The sequence below is a fragment of the Telopea speciosissima genome, chromosome 3 (genome assembly GCF_018873765.1).
Source record: "Telopea speciosissima isolate NSW1024214 ecotype Mountain lineage chromosome 3, Tspe_v1, whole genome shotgun sequence".
NCBI lineage: Eukaryota > Viridiplantae > Streptophyta > Magnoliopsida > Proteales > Proteaceae > Telopea > Telopea speciosissima.
This window is the reverse complement of record NC_057918.1, coordinates 9,092,659-9,104,779: the sequence shown is the minus strand read 5'-3', so window position 1 is coordinate 9,104,779 and position 12,121 is coordinate 9,092,659. Positions and strand designations below refer to the sequence as shown.

The window sequence follows — 12,121 nt, the reverse complement described above, 5'->3', positions numbered from 1 at the left end:
GTTCAGGAACTGTAGGAGTGTTTGTGATGGTATTAATTGGAAATACTTTTTACTCATTATTTTTCTCAATGGAACAAATGCAACTCTTAGCTATATTGTGGGTCTGAGAAAACCTGCGCAGTTTTAACATGTACATGATTACATGTTAATTTCTATTCAGAGAACAAATATTTATTCTCAAGGATTGTAATTGCAGTTAACTGTTACTGGTGATCAATGCTATGATGAAAAATCAGGTAAATTTTTGTGTTGCATGGAGTCTAATGCATATCGTTTGACTGCAAACTGTTAATGCCTGATGCAACAATTATGCTATCTTCTGAAACTGTTGGTTGCTTTTGACCATTAGTGGTGCATTTTTTTAATTTAACTCTCTAGTTGCATTTGATCCTTAGATGATCTAATTCGGTGAATGTTTTGAATGCTGATTGGTTACAAAGTCACTCATTTGTTGAAAAAAATCTACAACTACTATTGTTCCCGTAGGATTTAAACTGGTTCATTTATGTTTGCCTTTGCCCTTTTGGTTTGGTTTTGTGTAGGGCTAGGAACCACATACTACTGTTGATAGCCTTCTACATTCACTTGGTCTGGGGAAATATGCTATATCCTCTTCTTTCGGGCTGGGGAAGTAAGCATCATGCACTTTACCCTAGTGCTTGTTGAGCAACTAGGGAACCTTTATTCCATCCTTATCCATTGAGAACGATAACCATGAAGCCTAAGGTACTTTCTATTCAAGGATTAGAAAGTGAATATCCTCGTTTCTTTTACTTTTACTTTCTTTCTTTTTTTTGGGGGGGGGGTGGGGGAAAGTTTACCCCTTGCTGGTACGATTCTTGCTTTCCCTCTGTAGTTGATCTTGGGCTCTAGGACTGGGCACTCGTTCTCCATGGAATTTGACTTTCTCACTTCATGTTTATATATGATACATGTATTGTTGAATATACCATTGGAATTTTTCTTTCTAGTACTAAAACATATATTAGATGTTTCATTTCTGAGACTGGTTAATTTTAGAGTGCTAGAAGTAAAAGAGGAGGATGAAAGTAGGCAAGGCACCAAATCCAGATGAGGTTCCAATAGAAAGTGTGGAAGAGCTTTAGAATCTGTGGTTTATCTTGGCTAACCAAGCTGTTTAATAAGATTATGAGCATAATGAAAATGCTAGATGAATAGAGTAGAAGCATTGTGGTTCCGATTTATAAAATTAAAGGTGACATTTAGAGCTACAATAACTATAGAGGCATGAAACTAATGAGTCATACTATGAAATTATGGGAGAGGGTTATTGAAACCCACCTGAGACAAGAAACTACTATTACGGTGAACCGTTTTGGTTTTATGCCTGGAAGATCCACGACATAAGCTATTTGCTTAGGAGATTGATGGAAAGATTTAGATATTGCAAGAAGGATCTCCATATGGTCTTTATTGACATAGAATTCTTATGACAGTCCCTAGAGTATTAATCTGGCAAGTACTAGAGAGGAGAAGTGTTTCAAGTAAATATGTGGACATAATTAAAGATATGTATGATGGTGTGGTGACTAGTGTAAAAATTGTGGGGGTCAAGGTAGTGAATTTCCAATTACAAATGAGTTAAATTAAGAATCAACTTTAAACCCTTATTTGTTTGTGCTTATCATAGATGATTTTACCAGAGACATTCAAGATGAGGTTCCTCTGTGTATGCTTTTTACTGATTATATTGTTTTTGTAGGTGAGACAAAAGTAGGGATTGACGCCAAGTTGGTGTTATGGAGATCAACCTTGGAATAAAAAGTTTTAAGCTAAATAGAACGAAGATGGAGTATATGGTGTGTAACTTTAGTTGCACTAGGACAAATAATGAGGTGGTGAAAATTGATGAGGAGATTCTGCAAAGTGATTATTTTAGGTATCTGGGCTCAATCATAAATAAAGAAGATGATATATAGGATTAGGTTTCGCAGATAATTAAAATAGGATGGATGAAGTGGAGAGGTGCGTCCTTCGTAAGTGACACGCCGTGTCAACGCCCGAGTGCGGTGATAAGTAGACAAGGGCTAGTGAGAGGAAATTTTCCAGCCTAGAAGCGTAGGATTAGATTAGCTTCTTGGAACATTGGATCCTTAACGGGTAAGAGCCTGGAGTTGGTAGATGTTATGAGAAGATGAAGGATAAATATCGCTTGTAACCAAGAGACAAGATGGAAGGGTAACAAAGCTAAGGTGTTGGATGATTTCAAACTTTGGTATACGGGAGACCATAGTAATAGAAGCGGAGTGGGCATAATTGTGGTCAAAGATCTCAAGAATGATGTGGTAGAGGTCAAAAGATTGGGAGACGAGATTATATCCATCAAACTGGTTTTAGAGAAAGAGGTTGTCAGTGTTGTTTGTGCGTATGCACTCCAAGTAGGATTGGATGAAAGTACTAAGCGTCAATTTTGGTATCACTTGGATGACTTATTGGGCAAAAAAGAATTGATTATTTTTTGGAGGTGACATGAACGGACATGTTGGGAGGGGATTATAGGGGTTATAAAGGTGTACATGGCGGTTTCGAAGTTGGGGAGAGGAACGAGGAGGGGACCTCAATCCTAGACTTTGTGGTGGCGTATGATCTTGCCATTGTGAACACTTTCTGTGTAAAAAGAGATGAACACTTAGTTACCTATAAAAGTAGGAATCATACCAGCCAAATAGGCTTCTTCCTAACAAGTAGGGTAGACAGAAGGAGGTGTAAGGACTGTAAGGTTATTCCAGGGGAGAGCCTAACCACCCAACATAGATTGGTGGTCTTGGATATGTGCCTCAGTGTACAGAAAGGTAGGAGGAAGGAACTATATACCTTAAGATAAGGTGGTGGAGTTTAAAAGGGGAATCCTTGAGGACATCTATAAATAATGTGGTCAAACAAGGAAAGTGGGACTTTGAGGGAGACACCAATGTGATGCGGAACAAGATGATGACTTTTATTAAGAGGGTTGCCAAGGATGTGCTAGGGGAAGCGAAGAGTAGTCATCAGGCCCCTAGAGAGACTTGGTGGTGGAGCGGCAAGGTCCAAGCAGGCATTAAAACCAAGAAAGAGTGTTTTAGGATATGGCAAAGGACGAAAGAAATAAAGGATAAAAGGAGGTATTATGATGCTAGAAACGAAGCTAGGAAGATTGTGGGGATGGCTAGGGCAAAGAAATATGAGGATCTCTATATCAGCCTAAGCACAAAGGAAGGGGAAGATATACATACGACAGCAAAGATGAGAGAGAGGAAAAGTAGAGATTTCAACCAGGTGAGGTGTATGCAAGGTGATGACGGAAGAGTGTTGGTAAGAGATGAGGACACTGTGAAGAGATGGGATGAGTATATTTGTAACCTACTTAATGGAGATAGGTCGAGAAGAAATGATCCAGATGATTACATTATTTAAGAAGATACCACATGTCATAGATATGTACGAAGGTTAGTGTGGTGGAAGTTAAAGAAGCCTTAAGAAAGATGAAAGCAGGCAAGACACCAAGCCTAGATGAGATTCCAACAGAAGTGTGTAAAATCCTTGGAAGTTGTGGAGTATATTGGTTAACCAATTTGTTTAATAGGGTTATGAACACAAGGAAGATGCCAGATGAATGGAGGAGAAGCATTGTAGTCCCGATCCACAAAAATAAAGGGGATATTCAAAGCTGGAATAACTATAGAAGCATAAAGCTTAAGAACCACAGTATGAAACTTTGGGAGAAGGTTATTGAAGCCCGCTTGAGAAGAGAGACCCATATCTCGGTGAACTAGTTTGGCTTTATGCCTGGTAGTACTTATTGAGGAGGCTCATGGAAAGATACAGAGATAATAAGAAGGATCTCCATATGGTCTTTATTGACTTGGAAAAAGCTTATGACTGAGTCCTTAGAGATTTAATTCATCATGTTCTAGTGAAGAGAGAGGTGTCGAGTAAATATTTGGATATAATAAAAGAAGATATGTCTGAGGGCGCGGTAACTAGTGTGAGATCTGCGGGAGGCCAGGTCAAGGAATTTCCAAACGATTGGGTTATATCAGGATTCAGCCTTAAGCCCTTATCTTTTCGCGCTTATCATGGATGACCTAACCAAGATAATTCAAGACGAGGTCCCGTGGTGTATGTTCTTCGCATATGATATCGTATTGGTAGATGAGACAAAAGCAAGGATTAACACTAAACTAGAGCTTTGGAGATCAACCTTAGAAACAAGTGGCCTTTAGATTAGTAGAATGGAGATAAATTATATGATGTGTAATTTTAGAATGACATGCATAGCTTGGGGCTTGTGCCAAGTATGGCCTTAGATAGAGCCTATTGGAGGGCAAAGATCCATTTTGTCGACACCATTTAGCTGAGATTTTCCTATTTCCTTGGGCTAGCCTCTTTCCTCTTACTCTCATTTTTCATTGTCTATTTCTCACTTTTCTTATCTCATTTTTTCATTTTTAATCTTCATTTCTCGTACTTACCTTTCCCTTGTGAGGACCTGAGTTTTCCATACTTTGTCTTGAAAGGATCCATGTAGCCGACCCCATTTAGTTGAGGTAAGGCTGAGTTGTTGCTGTTGTATGATGGATACCGACATGGTGCGAATTGCGGAAAGAGAGATACCACAAAGTAACTATTTTAAAAATCTGGGGTTAATCTTAAATAAACAAGGCGACATAGAGGAATTAAAGTGGGATGGATGAAGTGGAGAGGTGCATTTGGAGTGCTGTGCGACCGACGTATTCCCTTAAAATTGAGGAAAATTCTATAAGATTGTTGTACGACTAGTTATGATGTATGGGGTGGAATGTTGGGCGGTTAAGAAGTATCTTATTGAGAAGCTTTGTGTAGCAGAGATGAGGATGTTAAGATGGATGTGTGGGAAAACTAGCCCAAGGATGAAGTAAGGAATGATCGTATTAGAGCTGACTTGCGAGTTGGCCCAATGCCCAGGGACGCCCTAGTAAGGAAGAGTGATATGATTCCGATTGAAAGAGCTAAAAGAGTTAGGGGCAGTCCGAAAATGACCATAGGAGAAGTTGTGAGGAAAGGCATGCATAGTCTAGGTCTTGTTCCAAATATGACCTTGGATAGAGCCTATTGGCAGGCAAGGATCCATGTAGCAGATCCCATTTAGCTAAGATTCTCCTGACTTGCTGGGTTGTGCCTCTTCCTCTTGCTTTTATCTTTCATCTTTTCCTTTATTTCCCTTCTTCACTTCTCATTTTTCATTTTTCTTCTCTTACCTCTTTCCCCATCTCTTCAATCTTTTTCCTACCTTGTTTTGTTTGGATCCATGTAGCCGGCCCCTTTAAGTTGGGATAAGGCTGAGTTTGTTGTTGTTGTTGAAGTGGAGAGGTGCGTCCTGAGTGTTATGTGATCGACGTATTCCCTTAAAACTAAAGGAAAATTTTATAGGACAGTCATACAATCAACTATGATGTATGGTGTGAAATGTTGGGCAGTTAAGAAGCATCATATAGATAAACTCAATGTAACAGAGATGAGGATGTTGAAATGGATGTGTGGCAAAACTAGGAATGATAAAGTAAGGAATAATCATATTAGAGCTCATTTGGGAGTAGCTTCCATAGACATAAACTGCGAGAAAGTCATTTGAAGTGGCATGGCCATGTTCAACAAAGGCCTTTGGATGCTCCAGTACGGAGGAGTGATTTGATTCAGATTGAAGAAACTATAACTCTATAAGAGCCTCGGGCATACCAAAAATGACCCTAGGAGAAGTGGTGTGGAAAGACATGTATAGCTTAGGTCTCGTATCAAGTATGACTTCGAATAGAGCTTATAGGAGGGTGAGGATCTGTTTTTCTCGATTTCTTGAGCATGTAAATGAGGAGGATGAACTCAATCCGTTAAGGATACTTTCCTAGGACAAGTACCTTAGCTCTCTGCTTCTTGTTCCTGTTTCTCTTACTATTTTTGGAGAAGAGTGCTGGAAACAAAGAAGTTAAATTAATAAACAATTGTTTACTTCGAGGGTAAACGACCTCCTAAGCCAAAGCTCGTATTTCAAAATATCATAATTAAGTACATTATCCACTCCTAATTTATAGACTCCTTCCTACCTTCTTTCAATAACTAATTCCTAAAGAATCTCCCCATGTCAATGTAATTTCCTACATAGTGGCTCTTCATAACCCACTCTCCTAAGGACTTGATAATTACTTCCTCAGACTTTAATTGGAGAAAAAATAGGAAAAAACTAATAGGAGAAAAAATTGAAAAAACTTACACGTAGCAGGATCCATGTAGCCGACCCCATTTAGTTGGGATAAGGTTGAGTTGTTTTTGTTGTTGTTGTTGTTTAATTCATCTTTTCTTTTGGGTACTTGATTTGATTTATTTAATAATGCTTTAAAATATTTTTTCATTAATGAAAATTGTTATCAATATTTTAAATTTATTTTTTATATATATAAGATGAGTGTGGTGGAGATGAGGATGTTGAGGAGGATGTGCGGCAAGACCAAGAGAGATAAAATAAGAAATTATGTTATTAGAACCAATTTGGGTGTTGCACCAATCCAGGACAAACTCCGTGAGAGCCGCTTGAGGTGGTATGGTCATGTACAAAGGAGACCCATGGATGCACCAGTAAGAAAGAGTGACTAGATTCAGTTTAACGGAGCTAAAAGAGGTAGGGGCAGGCCTAAAATGACTATTGGAGAAGTGGTAAGAAAGGATATGCGTCTGATAGGGCTCAATCCTATTATGACTGCAGATAGAGTTGTTTGGAGGACAATGACCCGTGTAGCCGACCCACCCTTGTAGGAGGATGTCTCTGGGATGCTGCTTTGACTTCTTCCTTTACTCTATTTTTTTACACCTCTATCGGATCCATGTAGCCCACCCCATTTAGTTGGGATAAGGTAATGGTTGTTGTTGTTGATATACCTCTGATACCTCAAATCCCTTTTTTTTGGGGGGGGATTCATCAAATCCAGCACCATGTCCTTATTGTACCTGCACCTTTATCCTTGTAATTTGTTTATTCACTCCCCAAGAAAGGAAATATGACAAATGAATGACAATTACAGAATAATACAAACAATAAAGTATATATAAGATGGGAGCATGAGATTGAATTGTTATTTATGGTTTAAAAACATGCATGAGTAATAGTTGATACCTGGTGAACTAATGATTTGGTGTTAGTTGATTTTGTAGTCTAGATGACCTGATTAGTATGCATGCCAGTTCGTTAATATATGATATGAAAAGGCCTAGTTGATCACCTAGCCAATGACTGTTGAAACTAGACTGTTCTGAAGTTCATTAATGACAAGGGTTATATTTGATAATTATCGAGCCTCGCTTGAATTGTTAGATAAGCATACATGTCTTGCTGATGTAAGACAGGTAGGATGTAGGATAGACTACATGCTTTCATGTTCCATAGTTATGATAATGGGGGCGCATCTCAGCCCTCGAGAGCAGGATTCACCACCAGGTCTTGTATCTCGGAAACAGTTGTTTTTTAATGGGATCAGGATATGTAGTTGACCGGTGGGGCTGAGCATAAAGTCTGAGGGTATGGAAGCCACATTTGTCATAAAGTTGATTTTATGGTATCCAACTGAACTAAAGTAGTCATATTTGTTTTTGTTTCCATGGTATTGCTTCCTCTTAATCTTTGGGTGCTTTGTAATTCTTACAGTTCTGCTAGACTTGATATGGAATGGCTATGACTACAATTCAAATGGGGTGGCTGCCAGTGAACAGTAAATGAGTTATAGGTGGTTAGGAGTTAAAGAATCTATGTATACCCTTAATTGATTTGGGGAATTATTTGAAATTTTAAAGGTATTTAGGAACCCTGGGTGTGGTTGTCTAGGTACACCTTATGACGTAGATCGAATAAAGGCAGAAGAGAAGAAGAAACACCCATTGAGAGAGCCAGGCTTTAGGCCCAAAGGGCCAGCCATGAAGTCCCATCGATCCCAGCTTTAAAAGCTCACTTGTGGCTTATGTTTTTGGCCCAATTAATGGTCCAGCCTGGGCCTATTAAGGACCCTTTTATTGCTTAGCGTAGGAAGACAGTTTGTGAACCTCTTTAGTTATTTGTTTCTATTTTTATTATTATTTGTTTAGTAATAGTTGTTTCTGTTAGAGTACCACATATTAGTTTCTAATTCTAGAGACTCCTGTTTCTGTAACATAGTTGAACTTACTAATAAGAGAATGGGGAAGAATAGAAGCCCAAATTTTGATACTACAACCTTTGTTGCTATGGGAGGGCGGACCTCGGTGCAACGGTAAGGTTGCTCCACTGCAACCTTGTGGTGGCAGGTTCAAGTCGGGAAACTGCCTCTTTGCGAAGCAGGGGTAAGGCTGCGTACATTATGATCCTCCCATACCCACAGTGGCGGGAGCCTCGTGGAATGGCTATGCCCTTTTTAACCTTTCTTACTATGGCTGCATTGTACTGTGTGAAGTAGTTGTTGTAAGAAGCAGTACATGACTGGTGGGAAACTGGTCGAGGCTTGAGTGGGAAACTCAAGTCATAGCTTTCCTTGTCTGATCTATTTTCTTTTACCTTGGTCTGCAATATCCATTAAGTTTTACCAATTTATTCATTCAGTTTCTTCACTGATGTTATGTTTCTATTCTGGTGTTTTCTTAAAGTGGTTCACTAACTTTGATAAGGGCATGACAGTTTCACTGCAACTAAACAAGACCTGCGGCACCTCTGTTTCTGGGTTTTCCTGTTCTGTGTTGGGTTATTATTCCAGCAATATCTGTCCTTCAGATCTGGTTGTCGGTTTGGAGGATTGGTCACTGCCCTAATAAAACTCGATTGGAGTTTGGTGGCTTTCTGTCCTGTGGATTTATTATGGCTGCTGTTAGTTTCTAAAACTGATCCTCAGTTGCTATTATTGTGAGCAGTTGATCTGAGATACATAGTCATTGGATTGGTTGGATTTTATGGCTACTGTTAATTTCTAAAACTGATCCTCAGTTGCTATTATTGTGAGCAGTTGATCTGAGATACATAGTCATTGGATAGGTTGGATTTTCACATATGCTTAACTATACTCATTGACTGCTGGTCCTAGTCAAGTTTTTGTGATATTCTGCCACATGGATGCTGAGATATAGCATTGTTTCTAAATTTGAAAGAAACTTACTATTTTGTTCCTTTGTTAATAACTTCAGATCCGACCGTTGGATCTTCATCTTGTTTGGGGGGATTGAAGTATTGCTGGTTATATTCAACTAAACTGAATTTAGGTCATTCTAAACCTTAGAATGAGGGGGTTATGTGTGGTGATAGCTTGCTGGTTGTGAGCCATTTAATTCTGTTGTGGGTAGGGTTCTGAAATCTACCATAATGCGTCACCTCATCTTCGTCTTCCTCATGTTTCTTCTGCTTCTATTTGATGCCCCCTTCCTTTGTTGCTAGTCTGTTTCTGTTGATCAGTGTTACAGGTTATTTCTGCTGTCTTAACCGTTTGGTTCTCACCTAGAGACTAAAGTAGAATATTTACTTTGTCAAATCAAACTCAAACGAGGTCCAAATGACCTTGTCTTTTCTTTTCCTCCTCCCCCCCCCCCCTTTTTGGATAGATGTTCTATCCATCCTTTTTTTATTTTTTTATTTCAGCACTTGTAGAAACTTCACTGAAACTAACTTTTGGCTGTTCAAGTGACCTCAGGGATAAATGGTTAGGTTCATCTTTTCAAGTTGATTTATTCATAATTAATCTATTAAATGAGGCTCATCTGACAGTGAATCTTGATCTTATTATCATGAAATACTTGGCTGATTATTAGGTTCCAGAGTATGCACACTTATTTTCTCCCCTCCCCCCCTCTCCTTTTTTTCCCCCTTTCTTTCCTGGAACCTCTTATCCTGGATATTTCGTGACATATGAGAGAGGTATAGACATATCTACCACTATGCCTTAGGTTGGGAAAGTTATTTCAACTTTGATATTTAAAAGATAGACTTGTGAAGAAACAAAAGGACATTGTATGGTATAATATCAAGGCCTATGTTCTGATAGGTCAGAAAATAGAACTGGGCCAAATTTTTTTGCAGTATCTGCTGAAATTCTGGTACTTTGCCGGAATTGAACTCCTATCTTTGTTGTTTCCAATTGTGGCTGGCACCAAACGTTTATTAATCTACAGGAGGACATGACTGCATTGAGGCAGATGGGGGCAGATAAAAGGACAATGGCCTCAAAGATCTAGGAATACCCATGGTATTATTGCATTCAATCCATTGTCTTTACTATAAATTTCTGAATAAAGTTACTTTTGTGTTTGGATGTGAATCCAATTTGTTTTTTCTGTTTGCATCTCTAATGTGCTTGCTGCTTGTATTATGTTTTGGAAGTTTTCTATTTATTTGTTTTTCAAACTTTAAATGCCAATATCAATTTTTATAATGATAACTCATACTAGGAAAAAGAACTCCACTTCGTTTATTATATGGAAACTTCTCATGACAGTGATGTTGGGTCATTGGGACCCACTGTTGGATGGCTTGTACATCCTGTGGATTAGCTGGTGGTTATATATCAAATTTGGGGTCACATATCAACCTTTTGGCCTTAATTGTATTGAATTTTTTGTACTGTATTTTCAACAGTTGAAATAAAACTACTAGAGTTGAATTTTTAAGTTGTTGCTTGATCTTTATATCTCGATGCGTTGGGCTGAAAGTTACCAGGGTCATAGAATGATGATGAGGATAACTGATCCATGAAATTTGAGCACCAATGGAAATGCCATGTGGCAGGAACATGGGCTATCATGAGAGAGGCTTCTCACGATAGACCATCCAGGGAGACTTTGCCCTTATATATAATTTTATAATGTGGTTGTCATTGTTGTTGTTCTTTCATTATTATTAGACAATGCACATGAGGATTACTGGTTTGTTACCTGGTGAATGTGCTTTGAAAGCCACAGCTTCATTGAAAAATTTCCAGGACGTCCATTTTTCCCATTTGGAACTTTGGGTTGGCTGGGACACTTTACAAATGTTGGTATGTTAACTCATGTAGAACCCTTACTCTTGGCTGCAGGTTGCTCTCTCTCTTTCTCTCTTTGTGTGTTTGTGTGTGTGTGTGTGTGTCCCTGCGCACCCTAGAAGAAGCTCACTGATATGGACTCTGTCCATGTCGAAATCGGAGGTGGAGACTCTTCCCATTTCTGTTTTTTCTCTCTCCCAAACCCTCTTAGGGAAAGGAAGAAGGGACAGAGACCAGCTCCACGTCTCCTTTCTGTATATATGTTCATTTTAATTTTTTAGATAACACTTCACCCTTTCTCCACTTCTTCACTCTTTCCCCTTTTTACATCATTACACTTACTCCACTTCCTCCCTATTTTCCCTTTTTACGATGTCCCTTCTACTGACTTCAAATGAATAATTTTTTTAAATGTCTGGCAGTGCAACGTTCCTGAAATGCTCTGGACACCACCTGGGCCATTGAGATGTCAATCGACAGCTCAGACCATTTCCGTGGCTGTTCCATTTAGCAAAACACCGGTGTTCACTGGAAAGGAGAAAAAGGGTGGGGATCTAAAATTATATTAACTTCTTGTTTTTATCTGACTTCCCCCACCCCCTCTGGAAGTGTTTGTTAAATGCTTGACAAAGTTGATATTCCATTGGAGTAACCTTGATACAAGATGGTTAGTATTTTTGGAATATGGAAGTGGTAGATAATTGGTCTTATCCATCCACTATGCCTTGTTCATTTTTCACTATCTTAATTAAAGGTACTATGTCAGTGGTGCCTCTAGGACCTTATTCTGTTAGGTGTCATGAAATAATTTGTTGTTATTGTCATATTCATTGCCATCCTTGTATGAAATGAGTTAGGTGTTCTTTGCTCATGAGGGCTGTGATTTCAGGGTCCGAAAAAGAAAATTCTTCTTGCTGTCATGCCTCATTCCAAACAACCACCTTGGACTAGTAGAACTTAGATTGCAGCGCATAGGGGGCATTGTGCTATTCTATGACCAACCTCCATATCAGATTTATCACCATTGGCTTTTCATCTCAAATTGATGGTGGTGCCCGTGAGCTAACTGAGAGATGATTGAATCCTTCCAGCTTCAACGGAATTTGAGAGCTAACCTGCTGATAGAC

General features: G+C 38.9%; 1 long non-coding RNA gene across 1 annotated transcript; it reads right to left on the bottom strand.

The window, feature by feature from the left end:
• Positions 1–9,568: 9,568 nt before the first annotated feature.
• LOC122653493 lies at positions 9,569–10,139 on the bottom strand. Its single transcript, XR_006331820.1, has 2 exons — positions 9,858–10,139; positions 9,569–9,824 (listed from the first exon to the last, which is right to left on the bottom strand). It is a non-coding gene; the product is annotated as an uncharacterized LOC122653493 (long non-coding RNA).
• Between the last annotated feature and the right edge of the window lie 1,982 nt (positions 10,140–12,121).